The 20,967-nt window shown below is 48.1% G+C and overlaps 1 protein-coding gene and 1 long non-coding RNA gene across 2 annotated transcripts in view; one reads left to right on the top strand and one right to left on the bottom strand.

Annotated features, from left to right (window-relative positions):
• Nucleotides 1-20,967, top strand: part of SMYD3 (SET and MYND domain containing 3) — a 548,731-nt gene that overhangs the window by 475,819 nt on the left and 51,945 nt on the right. The gene's annotated exons all lie outside the window — the stretch shown is intronic.
• Nucleotides 2,843-4,655, bottom strand: LOC112481718. Its single transcript, XR_003047007.1, has 2 exons — nt 4,023-4,655; nt 2,843-3,420 (listed from the first exon to the last, which is right to left on the bottom strand). It is a non-coding gene; the product is annotated as an uncharacterized LOC112481718 (long non-coding RNA).

Below are 20,967 nucleotides of genomic sequence, written 5' to 3'. Positions count from 1 at the left end.
GGTATTCGATAATGTCTCCTGGTATGTTTTCTACAGATGGAAAAATGTGGGCAAGTGAGGTTCATTTATACCTTTTAAACAGCTATTTCTGAACTGTGGTCATTAACAGATTGATAGACCTTTCGGGGGAAATACATAATGGTATGCCTCAGAGCTCCATTTTTTCGGGTTCTAAGTCAACATTTTTATCAAAGGCTTAATGAAATGAATACATAGATATTATGTATATCAAATTTGCAAGGGATGCCACGCTGAGAGGAGTAACTCATACTTTGGGCGACTAAACCAGACTTCAAAATGCTCTCCTTAACTACAAACATTTGGTCGATACCACCCAGGTGAACTTATATAGGGATATGTGCAAAAGTCTGCACTTGTGATGAGAAATTCAATAATAGGCTGGCGAATTTTTCTGGCATTTTATAGTGGATTATTTCGGGTTGCCCCACCAGCGTTAACTCTTCCATTCTTTCTAGATAGAACCTCGAATGTCCTAGCCCTAGTGTGTATGCGGCTGCTCCATGGCTGTGATATGGAAGAAGGTCGAATAAGTTCAGGAAAAGCTAGAAAAGCAAAATGACTTCAAGTCGATTTGCTGGCAGTCCATTGCTGAGAGCCAGTTCATCAAAATCAGTTCACCGAACACCAGTTCTATGAAAGATCTGTTTGCTCGATATGCCAAATTTACCAGTGGTGATTTTGTAGCTTTTTCAGACATATTCAGTCTGGATAATTGATACGGAAAGATGCTTTTCTGAGTATTAAGTAATATGGAGATGCTTCCTAAGATGTCAGTTTTAAAAAAAAAATCCTTAAAATTCTGCAAGGCTGGCAAAACAGAATTTAACATTATTTGAAAAATTCCCTTGAAATACAATCTAGCTAAAGGTTTCACATTTCATATGTGACAGTTGTTTCAGCTATATTTGATTTATTTTTTATGATTTCTAAGTGTCCTTTTCTTTTTTAAAAAATTTAAGCACTTTTAATATTTTATCACCATTTCTTAATTTATTCGCCTTGATTTTGTATTTCTATCCGTTCAGAATTTGAATTAGATTTAAATTAAATTTTGATATCTTTAGGATGCTTTTGAATTTATATTTAATTTCGATGTTTAATTCCTAGAAATCCTAAATTGAGGCTGATAGGCCACTGGAGGAATCGTGGAAAAGAAAAACTTAACATTTAAAAATTGACATTTTGAACAAAGTTATTAAAAAAAAAAAAAATTCAGAAACATCCAAAAGAAACCCGAAGCAGCTGAAATGATCTCATATGTGGAAAATTATCCCCTTATATTAATTTATGTTTCGCTAGCTTTTTGCACATTTAATATTTTTTGCCACTTTCACCTTCCTGTCAGAGCTTTGGAAATATTTCCATTCCAAGTAATAAATCTCCACTAAAAAAAATGGTGATAAATTTATTCAAATCAAAAATTAATTTGTCAAATGGATCTTTCAATGAACTGACTTACTTTCAAATGGAGTTATACTGGTTTCTTGTCTGCAGAACTCCTCAGAGCTTTTAGTAAACTAATGCACATTTTGAATCTCCAAATGAGAGGCATTTAGAATAAGACAACATTTCCCAAACTCAAGTAACTGTGAAAGCCACGAACAACGAAGAAGTTAGTTTCAGTTTGGGAGCAGCTACTCGTGTGTCACGGGCTGAGCTGTCCTTGGCACTTCTTGGCTCTGTATTTAAAAGTCCCATTCATTAGATTTTAAAACTTTTTTAAAACCCGGATATTATTTTTTAAATGAAAAAACACCCTCCCTACTTTCAGGCCTGCTTCTTAGCAGCAACTTTTAAAAAAGCATTTCTGTTTTCAATACTTCTAGTAGTTATTTTTATCCCTCTAAATAATATTTTTAGATTTATGTTTCTTACATATCAACTAACAAAATTATCTACTAACTCTAAAAAATCAAGATTTAGCTCTTTTCTCTATCCCTCATCTTCCTTTCTGTTAAAAAAAAAATAGTAATGATTATTTAATTCTTTTAATGCCTACCTGTGAAACTTCAAATAATGTAGTACAATTTTTATTTCTTGTTCCATCAACTTTAGGCAGCCGCCCTTCATTTCCCACTGTATTAGGTGGATATTTAGTACTCTCATCGCTGACGGAAACTTAGAATATAAAATTCCCAATTCAAAATCATTTTCAATGACAATTGTAAAAGCCTGTAACACCGTCTTGTAAGATCTGTTATTTCTGAGGCCGGTCAGATCTGGGTCCCTTTGTCGGTCACCCACTTATCTTAGGTTTTCAGGCGGCTCTTTGAGTCTTTTGAAAGCTCATGTCGACATGTCCGGACAGAGGTACTTTTTGTTCTTGCTGGACTCTTTCATTACAAAGGCTCTTGTCTTCCTTTATCTCCGGGGAAATTTTCCTCATTTTTCTCTTTTTAATGTCATTTTCTCTGTTTTCTCTGTTCTTTAGTTCTGAAAGTCTTCATGATGAGACGTTAAACTGCTGTGCTTCCGGCGTCTCGGGCGTCTCGCTTTATGTCCTGAGGGTCGTTCTTGGTTTATCTTCCAAACTTTTAATAGAATTTTTATATCTCAGCAAATTTTTGTTTTTTAAATTTCTAAGAACACTTTCTTATTCTTGAATGGTTACCTTTTCATAGCTCCCTATTCTTATTTTTTGGACACAACTTCTTCTCAAATCTTTCTAAGGATAATTGGTCTTTTTAAACATTCTCTTTCATTTTTTGAATGATTTCTGTTTCTTTCAAGTTCATTCCCCCCCCCCCCATTTTATTTATCCTAATCTTTTCCTTGCTGTAAACTTTTCTTGAATTTTAGATGATTTTTGATTGTCCATTCATATTTTTTAACAATTTTATTGTGGTATACATTCACATACCACAGAATTTACCCATTTAAAGTTTACAATTCAGTGGCTTTTAGTATATTCACAGAGTCGTTCATGTATCACCACAATCAGTTTTAGAGCATTTTCATTATCTCCCCCTACAAGAACAGCCCCTCACCTGTTATCCCCCGTCTTTTCACCCATCCCCACCGCCCCCCTGCAGTGAGCAACCACTGTCCATTCATATTGGAAAAGAAGGGATTAGAAAGGCTGGCTCGTTGCTCTGGGGTTTTCGAAATGGAAGTCAGTACGATGACAACGGTCTGGAAGGAGGGAAATGCAGAGGTCGAGATTGAGTAGAACCCAGACCCAGAAAGCCTGGCGTGGGAATCAGGACCTTGGAGAGCCCCGAGGGGCTGCTGTCGGGAGTAAGCAGTCAGGCCCATCCCGGCTGGTCAGCTTCGCTTCTGCATTCCGGAGTCACCACAGACAGTGACGCGGTGCCACTGGACTTTAGGTTTTATGAGGAGGGACTGTGTCTGTCTTCACAGCTGCACCTCGCATGCCGTTTGGCGCACAGTAGGTATCACCTGTTTGTGGAATAATTCAGTGTCTTACGTTTATATAATGCCTCCAGTTTGCAAAGCACTTTTATATACTTATCTCTCATCTCATTTGAGATAGACAGGTGTGCACAAGTGGATTCACTATGAAGCTAATGAGGCTTCAAGCATAGGGCCACCGCCTGCATGAGCCCCTCCCAAAACCCCGTTCTCAGTTCCATATTTGTCAGCTTTGCTTTTTATTTTCCTTACAGGCCTGCAAAGTTATATCATGTCAGGCATCAGAAAACCTGAACTTAGATCTACCTTTCTAGATAGCCGACATTATTAGCCTCAATTTAGAACTATAAAAGCTGCGGCTGAGAGAGTTGAGTGTCTTGCCCGGGGTCACGCATGTAAGTGGCAGAACATTTCATAGCTGGATGATTTCTCCCACTGCTTGTCCTATTTAACCCCTCCCCACCCCCCCACCCCCCAAAATATAAAAGGACGGTACTGCTTCTGATGATGGTGTAGGTGGCAGGTTTCTCTTCCCCGGTCAGCTCACAGGCTGCCTCTCTCACACAGCCCAGGCGAGAACACATCTTCCCCTCCCGCACCGACACTCTTGTGTTTTAGCTATGAAATACCTTTGAAAGTGTTTTCTCCGAGGAAAGAGAAATACTGAATCCTCTTTTCCACTTCTGTTTCCGAATGAGACTTTTAATCTCGCGTTGTTTCATGGTCCTAAAATACAATGTAAGATCTAAGGGGAATGGAAAACAACATCGGAGATCATATTCTCAACTGCCAACTAATTTGTGATTCTCCCAGGCGGGAAAATCAATGTCTGCTCTGCAGAGGTGAATCACGCATTCCTTTCTGCCGTGCTGCTGACTTTCTTCTTTGAAAATTAACTCACCCTCCATGCTTTTCAACTTCTCAATGAAGTGTATTTCATGCTTGCCTTTCCCCAGAAACAAGCATATGTGTTTTGAGTAGAAATCTGAGCTGCTGGTGCCTGGCAGAGATGATCTCAGTCTGTTGGAGAATTGCACTGAATTCACCAGAGATAGACCAGGAACCTTCCACTGTCTCAGGTCTGAGCCTTCGGAGGCCTGTTAGCCCCCAGGTTCATGTGGAACTCAGCTCTGGGAGGAGTTTTGTTCTTCCTTGGGGCTTCTTTATTTGGAAGTTATCGATCCAGCAGCAATTTAAGGGAATCAGGCTCCCCTGAGTATTAACACGATGTGATCGAAAAGGCAAAGGGCAGAGAGGCCTCCTTTCTTCAGACTGCTTCCCTGCATTCCCACGCCCGCACGCCCACGCCTCCCCCTCCCCAGCGCTGAAAAGTCGCCTGGCTAGCTACTGGCTCCTTTCTTTCCAGCTGGTAAACAGCCACTGCCCCAGCCCTCTCTCAGTTTCTCAGGATCCTCTGCTAGGATGCTCCTACAGCCTAGGAACCAAAAACGGTGGGTGCCCCGCAGGGGGACTTCTGGGACCCTGCTCCATCACCATGGCTCCCATCTCTTCTCATTGGTCAGTGACGGTGCCACATTGCAGGTTATTAAATAGTTTGAAAAATCAAACCTACTTCTCACAAAGCCCGATCACTCGGGAGAGTTGAGATGGATCACAGGCCCCTGTTTGATGCCCCGGTTCCTTGGCTTCTGAAGCAAAGTTGTGTATTTCAAAATAGAGCACACAGGGACTCTCTCGGGGCACGCTTGTCTTTAAACGGCTTTGCTGCATCAAGGTTGGGTGACACAGGTGACAGTAAAGACCCGAAAGGAAGCACTGGAGCCACCTCCAAGTCCAAGCTGGGACATCCATGTGAGCACGCACCAGTTCCCCCGGCCGCGAGTGAGCAAACGCTCTCTGCACGCCACTTCCTCATAAGAACGTGTACTAAGCGAAGAACGTGTGCCACAGCAGGGCCGGCTCCCATCTGTCAGCAGCTTGAAATGCTTGGGACAGTCCGCTGATGGAACGTGCACCACGGCGAGGCGCCCAGCCACAGATGGAACGCAGGACACCCGGCCGACTCAGAGCGTTGGCGCCTTAGGTGGCTTCCACTTGAGTGTGGAATTAACCTTCATAAACACAGACTCCTCTCTCAGGATGCTCTGCAAATAAAGGCGCCGCTGTGGCCAGCCCCAGAGTGCACATGGCCCATCCGGGACCCGCTAAGGGCGGTGCGCAGGGCCCATCCGGGCCCCAGCAAAGGGCGGTGCACATGGCCCATCCGGGCCCCTCTAAGGGCGGAAAGCCAGGGGCGCGAGCCGGAGCACCAGGAATACAGGCCAGCCTTGTGGGGAGTCAGCTTCGCTTTCTCCTCAGCCCATCTTAAGCCAGGCTGTCCTGGACCGAATCAAAGCTTCGGCTTCACCGCACCTCATTCCCTTAAATCTCCCACTTTTGTCCGTAGCTAACCCGAACTTGTTCCCTGGTCACAGCAGTATTGAAAACTAACCAGACTGGCCAGAGTTTGTTTTTGCCAAAGGAATTTTCCCCAATGGCTTTAGAGACCTCCTTTGAGGGTCGCACCCTGCAGGATGGCTGCTGTCTGGCGGGAGTGGGGAGCTCCTGGCTCTGGCAAGAAGAAGCCTGGCCACGGAGGCTCAGGTGCTGTGCTACGAAGTCACCTCCATGATGACAGGCGGAGGATCCAGACTGCTGAAGACAGGGAGCTATCTGTGCCTGACAAGAATCCACCTATCGCGATGGTCGGGGGAGAACAGAGAGGAATGGGATGGAAAACTGAGTCCACCTTGCCGTATAGTCAAAAAGGCCCCCATTCCTATAATGAGGGATTTGTCCCCAGAGACTTCCCATGTGAGTTGTTCATTTGACGGATGGCCCTTCTCCACCTGTGTACGCATGCTGCCCACCAAATACTGCTGGTCATTTAGCAGGAAAAAAACACAGCCCCATGTCTTAAAGGACCTTGACAATAGCCAAGACAGGGCCTGGGTCTAAGTGACATTGGGATGTTCCCCCTTTGGACTCCTGCTTATGGGCTGAAATGGTGATGCTTCAGCATCTTACTTCGATCTCCTAAACTGGAAGATTACTACATCCGGGCTTCTCAAAACTGAAATGAGAGTGACTGGCATGTCTACCGAAATTTGCTTCCTAAACTTGCAGCTTCCCAGCCTGCCAGCACGGTGTACTTCAGAGAACGTTAAAGATGCTGAAGGACATAAAGATACATTAAAGAGGACAGAGGTCCATCCTATGAGGGCCGCGTATGAGTCCTGGTAAAGGACAGAAAGCTCACTGGGGGTCCGGGGCGCAGGAGCAGGGTTTGGCCACAGCCCGGCCTCCTTCACTGCAGTGACTTGTACGGTTCTGCCGGGATTCCGACAGGGGTCAGTGTCTGAGTGCTTGGCTGCCAGACCAGCAGTGTTTACTCCCTGATGTGGTGACAAGGGTCGGCCGCTCCCAGAAGCCTGTCAGCACGTCCATCCACAGCTCACAGAAGTGCAAGCACAGCTCTGCCCGGGTGTGGGAAAGGTCAAAAAATCCATTTAAGTGCATCAGAAATGTGGCTGAAGATGTCGGAGGCTCCGGGGAGCCTTCCTTTCTGAGGAAGCAGAGCCCTGGTCAGGCAGCCGGGGCCAAAGGCGGATCCCGGTCCAGAACCCCGGCGCCCAGATCCGGCCTGCTGCCTGCCCCTCGGCGCACGTTTCCCCACAGATCACTGAACCCCACGGGTGAGGGAACAGCTCGTCTGAGAAAGAAGGGCTCCGCGAGCAAGGTAATGGGAGAAACGGTGGGTGGAGTAAGGTGCCGCAGGACGGCCCAGAGCCTTCACCATGCACGTCATCCTAAGATAAAGAGCACGTCTTTTTACATCTTAGAGTTTCTAAACTTAGAGTAAACTTAGAACCGGTGTCAGAAGCTGGGCTGGGACTAGGGTGAGGCAGGCGAGGTGTGTAGGGTGCAACACTTACAGAGGCGGGACTCCAAGAATGAGTGTGCCCGGCACCTCCCTTGCCTTACCCTCCTCCTGGCCCTGGTCAGAGTGAACGAACCCGCCTGGCACCTGGCAGAGGGTGCAGATGGCTGAGTGGTCCGCGCCGTGTGAGATGCAGGGGGTGCGATAGTCTTCAGGACACCTGTTCATCTCATGGCCCCTCGGGCGAGTTCTTAAAACAGCCCACCAAGATTAAATTTTAATTTAGATCCTTTCATTACCTCTTAAAATGCCTTTTAAAAGAAAAGAAAGATTATTAATTACAGTGGAAAAACCTAACAAACACCACTTTGACCAAGCAGTCAAGTTAGCATCGTCAGTAATGTCATGTGCCTAACATGTCCCCTCTGACATTTTTTACAAAAGCCTATAAACCCCATTTAATCACAAACACACACACACACACACGAGGAAGACCCAGATACACTGTACAGAATACTTGGCCAGCGCTGCTTAAAACTGTCAAGGAAGGATTGAGAAACTACCACAGACCAAAGGATAAGACATGACAACTGAATGCAGTATTGTCCCTAAATTAGATTCTGGGACAGAAAGAGGACATTGTTGGAAACACAGGAAAAATCCCAATACAGTCTGCAGTTTAATTAATAGTAATATGCCAGCATTGGTTTCTTAGTTTTGACAAATGTTCCTTGGTAATGATGTAAGATCTTAGCAACAGGGAAAACTGGTGAAGCGTTTGTGAGAACCCTCCATACTACCTTTACAGCTTTTCTGTAAATCTAAAATTATCTCAAAACAAAATGCGTATTCGAAAAGAAAAGACTATTGCAAAGTAGCATTGTATAAGCAAATTTTCTTTCAGACCCCAGGCAGTGTCGTCAGAGGTGACAGAGATTACCAGACATCTAGGAAAGGGGCATAGAAGCTTCAAAGTGAGAAGACGGTAGGAAAGTTCTTAGAATGACGATTCCTTCTTCATAAAGAACCTTCACGCTGGCTCCAGACATCTATCCAAAACTTCCAACTGACATGTAGGCCAAGTTGATACCTTCCAATGATCTGTTATTCAATTAAGGAAACTAATTATTTTAATTAAAGAAAGATCACGTGAAACTCTAATATTTCTTTATAGGATTCTAAATTGGTTTCTCTTTAAGCTGCAAAAGAGATCGAGATCATGAGAAATTTACGAAAGGCGACTTACCATTATGATATTTAACTTAACCGCCAGAGGTCAAAAATGACTCAGAAAACCTTTAGGCTCTGAAGGCAAAGGACGATTAGATACAAACCGTAACTGAGATACAAAAGAAGAAAGAGGTGGATGTAGCTGCAGAGCTGGATGTCGGCTCGTATCAGAGAAAAACAAAACTGTGTGCTTGTAATCAGCTGTTTCTTCCCAGACCGCAGTTAAGTCAATGAGGAGCTCGCAGTCGATGATGCTTTAGAATCCCAGAGTAAGGCAGAGTGGAATGTGTTTTTCCAAACTTAAATGCCCTGGAACCCTCAGGTTCCATGGGGTGCACGGGTGAAAAGTACTCTGCCCAAGCACCTATCCATTTGGCAGAGAATGAATTCTCAGCCTGAAGGCTGTCAAGACAGTAGCTGTTAAATTTGGGGGTGCGTGTTCCACACACACATAATTTATCGAGAGTTTCCAAACCCAGAAGTGCGCTGCATGGGAATGAGCCCCGAAGAGTGAGCCTCCCGCGCCCGCCCCGCCTCCTAGCTGGTTCCCTAACCAGGCGCTGGGTTAGGTGAGACACTCAGGCCCTTTCCTCAGCCTTTGAATGCGGTCAGAATGCCCCAGACCTGCCCATCCATTAGCGAATAAACCCGAAGAGCATGGCGGTGCGCGAAGGTGGCGAAAGCCTCCCCGCCCTCCTGCAGGAAAGGCGGTGAGCTCTCGGAAACTCTCATCCTCCCCGAGAGAAGAAGAAGCACACTGCAGCCCTTGCACACGGCTTGGGCGACATCTGGCAAGGGGTCCAAGTCAGACCTCCGAACTGTGAGCCAAGGTTCCGCTCCTTCACAGACGCACGCGCGTTTATAAGCCTTGACCTTCTTTTCTCCAGAACAGCGCTGTTTGGCCGAGGGCCAGTTCGTAGGCTGGTGGCCCACGGAGCCTTGCTTGGCAGTGCTTTATGTTCTCTGGTCAGCGAGGGGTTAAGGTGTCATTTCAGCCGTTCTCCTCACAAGGGTTTTATTAATGCAATCCCCTGCCCCAGACTTGACCTTCGATCACTGGAAAACAAGAAAACACTGAAAACAACTTCAAACCGAATGAAAAATCCTCTGTCGGACCGGGTCCAAACGCTGGCGGCCTTCATGTGAGTGATGCAGTAAAACGGCCTGTGTGGCAGGTGTGTTTGCAGCTGATGGAGACTTCAGACTGTGAATGGCTGTCCTGGGAGAAGGCTGGAAGGGCAGGGCTGGCCCCTGCTGTGGCAGAATAACGAACGAGAGGAAGTTCCTGAGGCACCTGCTTTGCCCCAGAATAACCCAGGGTGGAGGGTTGAGAGGACTCAGAGCACTTAAAGGCGGACGTCTCGCACCAGTGTGGACACAGCTTCCACTGGTGAGAATGAGGATCGGTCCCTTGCTCTGTGCATGTCACAGCGAGAGTTCCATCTCTGTGTACAGAGCAGCTCCATTTTAGCCAATTCATCATTTGAGGTCCTACGTGTAGCTCTTTTGTGAAAGACAGTCACTCATTAGCTCACTAAAGTAGAGAACTGTGAATATAGAAAAACAGTAACTGAGGGTAGGCCCCAGCGAAAATATTGAGAAGACTGTCACTCACACAGACACATGGACCCAGACTTCTGAAGTTCAAGTACTGTTTACTTGAGATTAGCTCAAGTTTGGTCAAGAGGAGTGTTGAATTTGGATGGAGTTGTCGATACTGCTGTTTTCTGAGATATAAAGTGGGAAGTGGGACCGGGGCTGAGCTACGAGGCCACCCACAGGGAATCTACATCTTAATAACCCTCAGTGCCAGTTCTGAGACTCGACATAGGCATGGGGAGGCCGTGGGGGGACGTGTGGAGAAGAAGAAGAAAGACATCTGTCGCTTCTAATTTGAGGACAGGTATTGCCTATCTCAAATGAGAGCTTAATGAATCCACATACGGCTTGTGCCACTGTAGTGAACTGTGAATCTTATCCACAGTGGCTGGATGTTGCCCAAAAAATCAGTCATCCCTAATCTTTCTACTTTCTGTGGTAGTCTGGAAAATATTTGCTGATTTCTCTCTGTCACAATTTTTTTTGGCCCAGAAAATTCCCCAGAGGAGCATTCTCTAAAGATGTAAGGAAGATAAAAGACGAGTTGGTGCCCAGATCAAGTAAATGCCTGTCACTTACACACACGGCTATTGGGTCATTGTTCGCAAGCCCTCGGTGTGTCTTCATACCAGGTTATGCATCATCTTTTCTTTTCTGAGCAGTTTTACTGTGCTGTAATTTACATACTACGCAGTTCACCCTTTTAAAGTGTACAATTCAGTGGCTTTCAGTATATTTACCGAATTATGTAACCATTTTTATGCAATCAATTTTAGAACATTTTCACCACCCTAAAAGAATCTCCTTACCCATTAGCAGTTACACACCCCTCCCCCACCTCTAGGCAGCTAGTAATCGACTTTCTGTCTCTCTAGTTTTGCCCGTTCTGGACATTTTATGTAAATGGGATCTATACTACGTAGGCTTTTGTGACTGCTTCTTTCACTTAGCATATTTTCAAGGTTCACCTATGCCATAGCATGTATCAGTACTTCATTCCTTTTAATTGACAAATAATATTTCATTTTATGGCTAGACCAAAATTTATTTATCCATTCATCAGTTGATGGACATTTGAGCTCTTTCCACTTTTTGACAAAGAATAATGCTGCCGTGAACATGTGCCTACACATCTTCATATAGACAAATGTCTTAATTTCTCCCAGGTAAATACCTAGGGGTAGAATTGCTATGTCATGTGGGAACTCTGTTTAACGTGTTCGTGAGCTGCCAAACTGTCTTCCAAAGGAGGTGTGTACTGTTACGTTCCCGCCAGTGATATGTGAGGGTGCCAAGCTCTCCGCATCCTTGCCCCCACTTGTTCGTCGACTCTGGGCATCCTAGTACGTGCACTGGGATCTCAGTGTGGTTTTGATTTGCCTGATTGGCCATTTGTATGTCTTCTCTAGAGAAATGCCTATTCACATCTTATGCCCATATTTTAATTGAGTTATTTATCTTTACATTATCGAGTTGTAATAGTTCTTTATATATTCTAGAGACAAGTCCCTTACCATGTTTATAATGAGTATTTTCTTCCATTCTGTGGATTACCTTTTCACTGGTTTTTTTTTTTTTAAATACAGTTTTTCATTTTAATGGTGTCGACTTTATTTGTTTTGTTGCTTTTGCTTTTTATGTTGTATCTAAGAAACCAGTGCCTAATACAAAGCCATGGAGATTTAGGCCTGTGTAAGAGCTTTATAGTTTTAGCTTTTACATTTAGCTCTTCAACCCATTTTGAGTTAATTTTTGTATATGGCCTGAGGTAGGGGTCCAAGTCTACCTCGTGTGGATATCTAGTTCTTGTATATCATCTTTTAAGAGAGAGAAAAAAACCAGAAGCCTTTTCTGAACAGTCGCTCTGGGTTGTGTTTGGGACCAACCGCTTTGTACAACTGTGTCCCATAGTTAAGGGACAGGTGTCAGAGAGCATAGAGACTCTTGACTTCAGAGAAAACAAACACCTGCTCACATAAAGCATGAAGACCTAGAGCGGCAGGAGCTGGAGCTGGCAGCTTGCTCACTAACCAGACAGCCTGGGGCAAATCGCTTAACCCCCGTCTAAGGCTCACTTGGGGAGTTAATTGGAATAGAAACTCAGGAGAACAGGGACTTCCTCTGCTTTGTTTAATCTTGTATCCCGAGAGCCTAGATTAGCGCCCAGCACACAGTAGGCTCTCAATACACATTCGTTGATTGAATAAATAATATCTCCATTATATAATCAAGTATATTTTGTAAACTATAAATACTACAGAAATGTATGATTTTCTTCCTTTGTAGTGGAAAGGGAGGTATGGGTAGCTGTAATGATGTAGCAAACCTGCAAATGAGGTGAATATATATTTTCTGGAGGGTGTAATTTCATTTTCAAGGTACTAAAGAACTAGAGATTTTTTTAACCAATTTAATTTATAACAGAACTTTGAGGTCATAAAATGTTAATGCCCCTCTCAAGATTGTCACACTTTACCCTGGAGAGAATTGCATTCTCCAGGGCCTTCCTTAAGAACAAGCGATTTCGAGGTGGGCAGGGCGGAGGAAAAAGGACAGAGAGGGGCCGTCTTGTCCTTCGGCTCTTTAATATCTGGACGAGGACTGGGGATTTGCACAGTTCTTTATTCATTTCTTGCTGTTCAGTATTCCTTTTCATCTTTTTTTCCTCTATAGAAATAAAAAAGTGGTACTTTCATGTCCCTTAAAATGACTGAATGTAGGATTTAACCTCTCTTTCCTTGTGTCTGCCCCCTGAGGGCCGCAGGGCACACTGCAGAGCAATCCTAAAGCTCAGACGGGGCCCCGCCCCCACCGCAGCGGGGGAGGAACAACCAGGAGATGGAAGGCTGGGTTCCCACCCGAGTCTTCATAATTAGCTCTGTAACCAGGCAAGTCACTTAGCGTCTCTGGGTCCCAGTTTCTCATCTGGAAAATGAGATCGTTGAGCTCGATGCCTCCTAAATGCCCATCCAGCTCTTACGTGGCATGGTTCCATGGCGCATCCTGTCATAAAGCATTATCACATGCCATCCACATCCGTAGGACACTAGTAGGTGGTGTGGCGGGAAGGACAGCGGGCCTCCCTCCTTGGAGGGTCATACCACAGCATGTCACACTACAAGTGAGAGTGTGTATCCACCTGCATTCTGCCGTGCAGAGTACAAGGAGTGTCACCGGGAGCGTTTGACTGATCGAGGAGTGCGTCTTGATCTGGGCGTGGGGTTTGGATTGAGGGAGTGGCCTGGTGAAGCAGAAGGCAGTGAGCAGGGCAGAGCACCCCAGGCCAGGAATCATGGGTTCGCGACTCCACCCCACCTCTGCAGCTGAGGGGCAGAGTGTCCTCAGGTGTCACCTCTTGTGTCTGATCCTAAGTGTCTGTCTCTGGTGCTCACTGGAAGGAAGTAAAGATTACTGGGAGAGCATCAGAGGTGCAGGTTGCTGCACTTCGAAGCTGTGTGACCTTGAATGTGTTGTTTCATCTCCCTGGCATCGGTTTCTCATCTGCAGTTCACGGTAATGACCTGCAAAGGTCAGTGCGAGAACAACGTGAGAGGGTCGGCTGGCGCAGTGTGACAGTAAGTGGAGGGAGAAGCGAGGTGCTCAGCAGGGTGGTCGTCATATTACTAAAGCCCTTTTCTGAGTACAGCTGAATTAAAAGGAAGCAACTTGACGAAATAGGGCATTTAAAAAGTCTAATGGAACATACCGTGGAATATTATTATTCAGCCTTGAAAAAGAATGAAATCCTGTCACATGCTACCACACAGATGAACCTGGAGGACATTATGCTAAGTGAAATAAGACAGTCACAAAAAGGCAAATACTGAATGATTCCATTTAGATGAGGCATCTAAAGTGGTCAAACTCACAGAAGCAGAAGGTCGAATGGCATCGCCAGGGGCGTCGGGAGGGGAGGTGGGGAATGGGTCTAGAATTTCAGTTCTGTGCAGTGCAGAAACTCTGGAAATCTGTTGCGCAGCAATGTGAATATGCTTTGCTGAACTGGACGCTTAAGGGAAAAAAATCTGGTGGAGCAAATATGGGATGCATCTTTTTTCATTTTTATTTAACAAATATTTAAGTAAATACAATATATTAGGCACTGTGCTAGGTGCCAGAGGTAGCAGCAGAGATACAAAGATAACTTAGACGGGCAAGCCTCCTGCTTTCAGGAGAGAGTGGCTTAGGTAAAAAAATAATGGGGAGCTTTGTGGAGAGACCTCAATTCTAGCCCCAGATATGACATTACTGGGGCAGTGGCCTTGGGCAAGTCACTTCTCCCAAACTTTAGATTTCGTGTCCACCTCACAGGTTGTCAGAGGAATTAAATGAAAATGTATTGAAAACAAGGGGCACGTGTTGAACATGCTCGGCCAGTGTTCTCATCACCTCCTCTCTGTCACAGGGGCTCATAGTCTCACGGGCGAGGCGAGAAAAAGACATGTCCACAGCAAAACCCACAAAGCCGTCAAGAGGAGTGGACAGAGGGACACGGTGTTCAGGGAGGGCCAAGTAATGCCTCCTCCCACCTTATTAGCCCTTTCTAGTCTGGGGATAGGGAGGCCGGCCAGATGAGGGGCCACCGTTATGGACTGAATGTTTGTGTCACCCCAAGTTTCATATGTGGGATCCCTAACCTTCAATGCAGAGGTGTTTGGAGGTGAGGTCTTTAGAGGTGATGAGGTCGAGATGAGGATGTGGAGCGGGGTCCTCACGGTGGGATTATGAGGAGAGACCAGAGAGCTAACTCGCTCACACTCTCTGCCACGTGCACACACACAGTCTGCACGCCAGGAAGGGGGTTCTCGCCAGGAACCGAATCGGCTGGCACTACGTCTTGTTCTCCCCGGCCTCCAGAACTGTGGGAAAAACTGCCATTCAAGCCACCCAGGTCATACTATTCTGTGACAACAGCCCCAGCAGACGGATGCGGCCACTTGTACGGCTCATCCCAGTGTCTTACCTGTGGTGCAGTCTCCTGCTAGGTCTGGGACTGGGAGTGGCAGGGACAACTGAGGAAGGACGTAAACCATGGGCGGACAGTGCAAAGCCTCGGGAGGAGGTCGCTGGGCGCCGCCACGGGTGTCCGCGTTCAGGAGGAGTAGGGACGTGGAAAAGCTTCCCACAGGTGACGGCTGACGAATGCTGGCACGGATCACTGGGAGGTGGGGGAATTTCTTACCTTAATGTCTGTCCGAAGGCGGAACTGTCATCTCACGTGTCTGGAGTGGCTTTTACGGTGTCCACCGTACGGGCAGCATATCCAGCTCCTGCTGATGACTCTGTGAGTCTTCATTGTCAAAAGTGACTCAGTCAATGCTCAACTATCTTTGAAAAGAAAGAGACGCCTTCCTTCTGTTCGTGTCCATCATTCATCTACCCATTCACTCATGCAACAAGCCTTTAGTGGGCGCCCAGTACGGAGGAGGGATTCTGCCATGAAGCTTCTCTTCTTTGACGCCATGTCCCTAACTGGCGACCGATGTGTTGATCAGCTGCCGAGTGTGCAAAGTGCAAGGTAGCGGTGAGGCACGCTCACCTGTCCTCTCCTGCTTCGGGGAGTGTCGCTAGGTGGCCTGGGCTCTCGTGCCTTCACACGCTGGGAAGAACGTACAACTCCTTGTAGCCACGAGTGGGAGAGGAAGCGGACGCGTGACAAGATGTGTGACCTTCGGGTCCCTGAGCGTGAAGAGCTGCTGTCTGGCTGCCGTTCTGGTCGTGCCGTGGCCTGGCACGGCTCCCTCCTGGCGACACGCTGCTCTCCCTCGCACAGTCAGCCGTGAGAAGCTGGATCTGGAGCCTTGCCTGCCCCGCGATGCCTGGTGCCCAGCCAGAGTCTTCGGTACTGTGCCCTTTGATCCTGGAGCAAGACTGGTTTGGGATCAGGACATTCTTCCAATTTTTTTTCTGCATTTGGCATCTTGCTTCTTTGCCTGTCCTCTCTTCAGCAGAATAAGAGAACAGAAATCTCTGTCCTGTAGGCTTCTGCGAAAGGTCACCCAACGACCGAAGTGAACAACTTGGAGAAAAAACAGATAAGAGAGAGACAGTCAACAAAATGGAATTAGGGACAGTGAGGGCTTCTTGCATGAACATCTATGAAAAGCGTCCATATGGCCGAATTTGATAAATCCTACTGAGACTGTTGACATGCGTGGGAGCTTTGCCTGGACCAGGCAGTTGGCCCAGGAAGTTGCAATAACGTGCAGCACCAAGTTTAGATGTTCACATTTTAAAGGATTTTCCATACTTCATTGCCTGAGGTGTGCTCCTCCAGGCACAGGAAAAGGAATGTGGATGCGTGTGCGTGTCCATGTGCGTGTCTGTGTGTGTGTGAGAGAGAGAGAGAGAGAGAGAGAACCCATGTGAGCCAGGGAGGGTGAGCGCTGGCACGGAAAAGCTTGGAGAAGGGGCAGAGAGGGAGGGAGAGAGAAAAAAAAGACTTCAAAATTGTCCCAAAGAAGACGAAGAACGAATATGCTAATCAGGTGCTCTAAATGACGTTCGTTTGGGTCGCGCGTCCCCTTCTGTACTTACTTACTCAGCCCCGTTCTTCTAAAGCCAGGGCCTCTGTCACTCTGTATTTCACACTAAAGACCCGAGCTGTCCTCACCGGGGCTCTGCGCCCTGGGGTGGCAGACGGAGGATGCAGCGATCAGGGAGGCGGAGATCGGAACCCTTGGCTCGCGCGGTGTCTGAGCGCTGTGCATCACCCGCCCCGGGCCGACGGGGACCATAACAGGGAACATGTCTTCATCACTGTCCCCTCCTTTCCCTAAGCCCTCTCATCGACTCACCCTGTTCTGGTAGAGATTTGAAGACAGTCTTTCCTGGAAAGATTTTTTTTAATGAGCTTGATGCCACATGTGTAAAAATGTCTTTAGATCGAAGAGTGAGAGAGCCCAGTGCAAGTGGCCCATGGTGGCGGGTGGGGGGCGGGGGGAGCCACCCTGGAGAGGCGCGGGTGGCAGTGGAGGCAGGGGGCAGCAGGATGGCCACAGGGAATGATTGGTGAGTCTCTGTCCTCAGCTGGGGAAGTGAGCATCGTGCAGCAAGACGGTGTCAGCAGCAAAATGTCCGGGCCCCCGGGACTGAAGCAGCGGCCGGCGGCGGCTGGCTGTGGCTTTTCCTGCATAAACGAAGAGGACCTCTCGTAGCAGAGGTCGTCCCGGACTGGGTCACGTCTGGCCTCGCAGCACGTGGCTCCGCCGGACCCTGCATTGCTCCGTCCTCCCGCTGCGAAATGTGAGCGAGGCCCCGGTTCCGCTGAGCTCCGTGACCGCCAGCGGCACACCAGCCCCACTCCCCTTGGTCTGTCTTGACAAAGGGCAGTGCTGAGTCCCCGAGAAGCACACTCTGGGGGGAGGGGTGCCCCCGCCCTCTGCACTGAAACAGACACTACTGCCTCCTCTTCTGAGTGGATGCTCAGCTGTAATCCAAGTGGAGCGAATGCTTGATTTCTCGGGATGGGCGCATGGAGCAGAGGGGCTGCTGGACCTGCCTCTCTGTCCCCTGTGAGCATCAGTGGACACGCTGACCCCTTCCCCGTCCCTCGGGGCCTTGACCAGACCACCTGTGAGACGCCCCGGCCCCTCTCCCTCCACGGAGGCACGCTGCCCACTCGCCCAGAGAAGGCGAGCTCCGCAGGGCAGCCACCGCGGACACCCGGAGAGCAGCTCCAGTGAGGGAGAGGCCCGGGATCCGGAGTCGCCAGCCTCAGGTCCAGGGCCTCTGCTCTGCCACTGACCAGGCGGCTCTGTGGCATTGGTAGGCCCCACGATTTCTGAGTTTGTGAAATAAGGATTCGAGTTCCTACCTTAGAGAGGTTGATGGAACGGGACAGTATCTATGGCAAAACTTTGTAGACTGTAAAGTGCTTAAAAAAATGACCGTTATTTTGGTCCTTCGCTATGAAGGGTGTTCTGATGCCGTCGAGCAGGACAGCAACCACGCAGAGATGCTGCGGGGACAGAGTAGCTCATGCCACCACGAGTGACAGTGGGCGCTGAGTACTTCCTTGGGTGTGGTGCTCGAATTTTAATAGGCATCAGGATCACCTGGGTGCCACACGTGCAGACTCCCAAGACCCCACCCTTCTGAGATGTCCTCGCTTGGTCTCAGACCCACATGTAGTTGGGTCCCCAACTATTCTGATGCCGGTTATCCCTAACCTACAATTCGGGAAAATTAGGCTCTGCTGGGCCTGGGTGACCGAGGAGATCGGGCGTGGGGTAGGAGGACACAGTAGTGTCATGTCCACGTGCACCCTTGGGTGGCGGGGGGCGCTCATGCTGAGTTCACCAGCAGCTCTTCGGTTCCGCCACTTGGCGCCTCCTCTGTTAACTGCGGCATCCACAGCAACCACGTCCCTGTTTGGTTTTTTCTTGTTGTGATGTCGGCCTCTCACAGCTGTGAGTGAGAAGCAGCGCGGGGCTCCCAGATTTCTGCTGCTAAGTTTTGAGTCTCTTTCTAACATCAGAGGGAGGACAGGAGCGCAGGCCGCACCGGAGCTTCGGCGCCTGGCGAGTCGCGCGATGTGCACCCCGCGCGTCTTGGAGGGAGGCCTTGGGGGTGGTCACAGGTGTAAGAGCGGCCTGCCTTTACAGTCATTTCCCTTGGAGGTCGTACCCGGAGACGTAGAGTCGGGATCAAGACCATGGTCCTTCTCTGGCCTCCTCCAACCCGATGACTTCCGTAGGCCTAGTCTGCCCTTCATGCATCTCGGGCACTAACCAAAGGCCCTTCTGTGAGGAAGATGCGTCAGGGCCTCCGTGGAGTGACTGTGTGTGTGATGCAATCCGGGGTGTAAAGTCCTTTCTGCAGAGCTGGAGGCTGAGGAAAACAGTCCTGCCGGGAATTCCGAGATTCTGTCAGGTGGCCGTTTCGAAGTCTCCGCCGCTGGAGCTCCTAGCAGAGCTGGCACACGCCGCGGGACCTCGAATCCGTCAGCAGGACCAGCCCCTGCACAATGCCAGCCGCGCGGCACAGGACATCAAACGTGCCGTTTAAACGGAATTCCGCAGCGGCATCCGCTCCTCAGGTCCCCGGGGCAGCACGTGTGCGGTACGAGGAGGACCAGGCTTTGAAACAAGTACGCGGCGCGACGACACAGTTCTCTTTCGCCCCCAGTTAAATGAGAGGGTCCAGAAAGGATCTTTTTTATCTTTTTTAAAAAAGCCGAGTGGTATCTGTTCTTACACTTGCTGCTGACTCACAGATTTTCCACCTTCATTTTCCAATCTTTCTTTGAAGACAATGGCTTGGATAATTGCACAGAGCTACAAGTGACATCATTAAATTGTTTCTGTTCAAAGCAGGAAACCAGAAATGTGAGTGTTTTCCTTCAGAACCGCAGTTCGAGCCACATTTAATAGTTCATTTAATAGGCATGATTTTCCGCTTTGTTGGACAGTTAAGTGCACTGGCGTGGACTTGTGTTCCTTTTTGTGGCTCCTGCAGGATGTAAGGACAGCAACTGACCTTCTGTTTATTTCTCTTTTTTTTCCTGATTACCAAAGTTACGTTGTCATACTGTTTTTAAAAAATGTACGACAAGGTGAAGCAATGAGGAAAGCCACAAACAGTCCCATCACCCAAAAGCAACTACAACTAATAGTTTAGCTCATTTCACACCTGTGATCCATCCCCACAGTTGCCCAGGTGCAAGAGCAGCTCAGGTGCTTAATCTCCTGATGACATCTAAACCCTGGGTCTGGCCTTTCTCGCGAGGACGGCTCCTCCGCTGGTCCCACTTCTTCGTGGTATCGAGAGCCTTTCCTCCACCTCCTGGTCTCATTCGGAGGCCGCTGAGGAGCTGCTAGAAGTCGCAGTGAACTCTGACATGCAGGGCCATTACCCTCCTCCTCTTTAGCCCGTGGTGAAGGTCCAGTAGGTTAGTTAGACTTGGGCTTCTAAATCTTAGTCGGTTATCTCTTTTCCCATAATTACTATTCCCATACCTCTCCCAGACGCCCTTAGGTGAGGGGCTAGTAGCTTCCTTTCTTGCCACCTGTAAGGTGTGATTCTTCTGCCTGGGGACCTCCCGCATTCAGAGGTCGGATTCCTTTAACTCTTAGCTTGAGGCCGGCGGCTCAGCTTGCTGGAGGTCGCCTCTCAGGTTGTGTGTTTTACCTACAGGAACCTTTCGGACCGAAAGAAGCAGTAGGGCCCTCACACCTTCCTCTTCCTCCTTGCCCCAGCTGCATCTCCTCACTCCCGTCCAACCCTCTGGCTGGCTCACTGAGTGAGATCCACTCACTCACGGTGAATTTTTACCAAAAAGGAAGGGGCGCTAATCATCACATCCTGATGAATGAAGTGGTGTTTCACCTCACCCTGCCCCTTAGGGCGAGCACCTCTCTCTTTTTTATTTGTACTACTGGCGAGTCTCTCATCAGTGACAAAGGAGTGGGAATGTTATCTGTCAGTCACTTCCGCCAGGGGTGGTTTCCAGACCCGACCCCTGGGGCGTTATCCCAGGAGATGCATCCCCGTCACTCCCAGTGATCCGGGCTGTAGGTGATGTGGACATAAGAACATCCAAACCTGCAGAGAATGTTCATGATTTATTTGAGCCAAGCAGAGACCACCCTGGAAGCACGATCTCAACAGACTGAGATAAATGCTTCAAAGAATGACAGTTTGCAGCTACTTCTATGCCTTTGGAATTAAGGGAGGGACCGAAGGTTAGGTGGAGGTGGGCCAGAGCATGGTGGGATTGGCTCACAGGGTCATTAAGAGTCTGTGCTGTCATGCAGTGGTCACGCTTTGGGAGGAGGCTTTTCAAAGGTGTGTTAACCCTGGATGCACAGAAACAGCGGGGCTAGCCTAAGGCAAAGACAAAAGAAGTTATATGCATGGGACCT

This window comes from Pteropus alecto, unplaced genomic scaffold (genome assembly GCF_000325575.1).
Source record: "Pteropus alecto unplaced genomic scaffold, ASM32557v1 scaffold115, whole genome shotgun sequence".
NCBI classification, from domain to species: Eukaryota; Metazoa; Chordata; class Mammalia; order Chiroptera; family Pteropodidae; genus Pteropus; species Pteropus alecto.
This window is presented reverse-complemented; position numbering and strand designations above follow the sequence as displayed.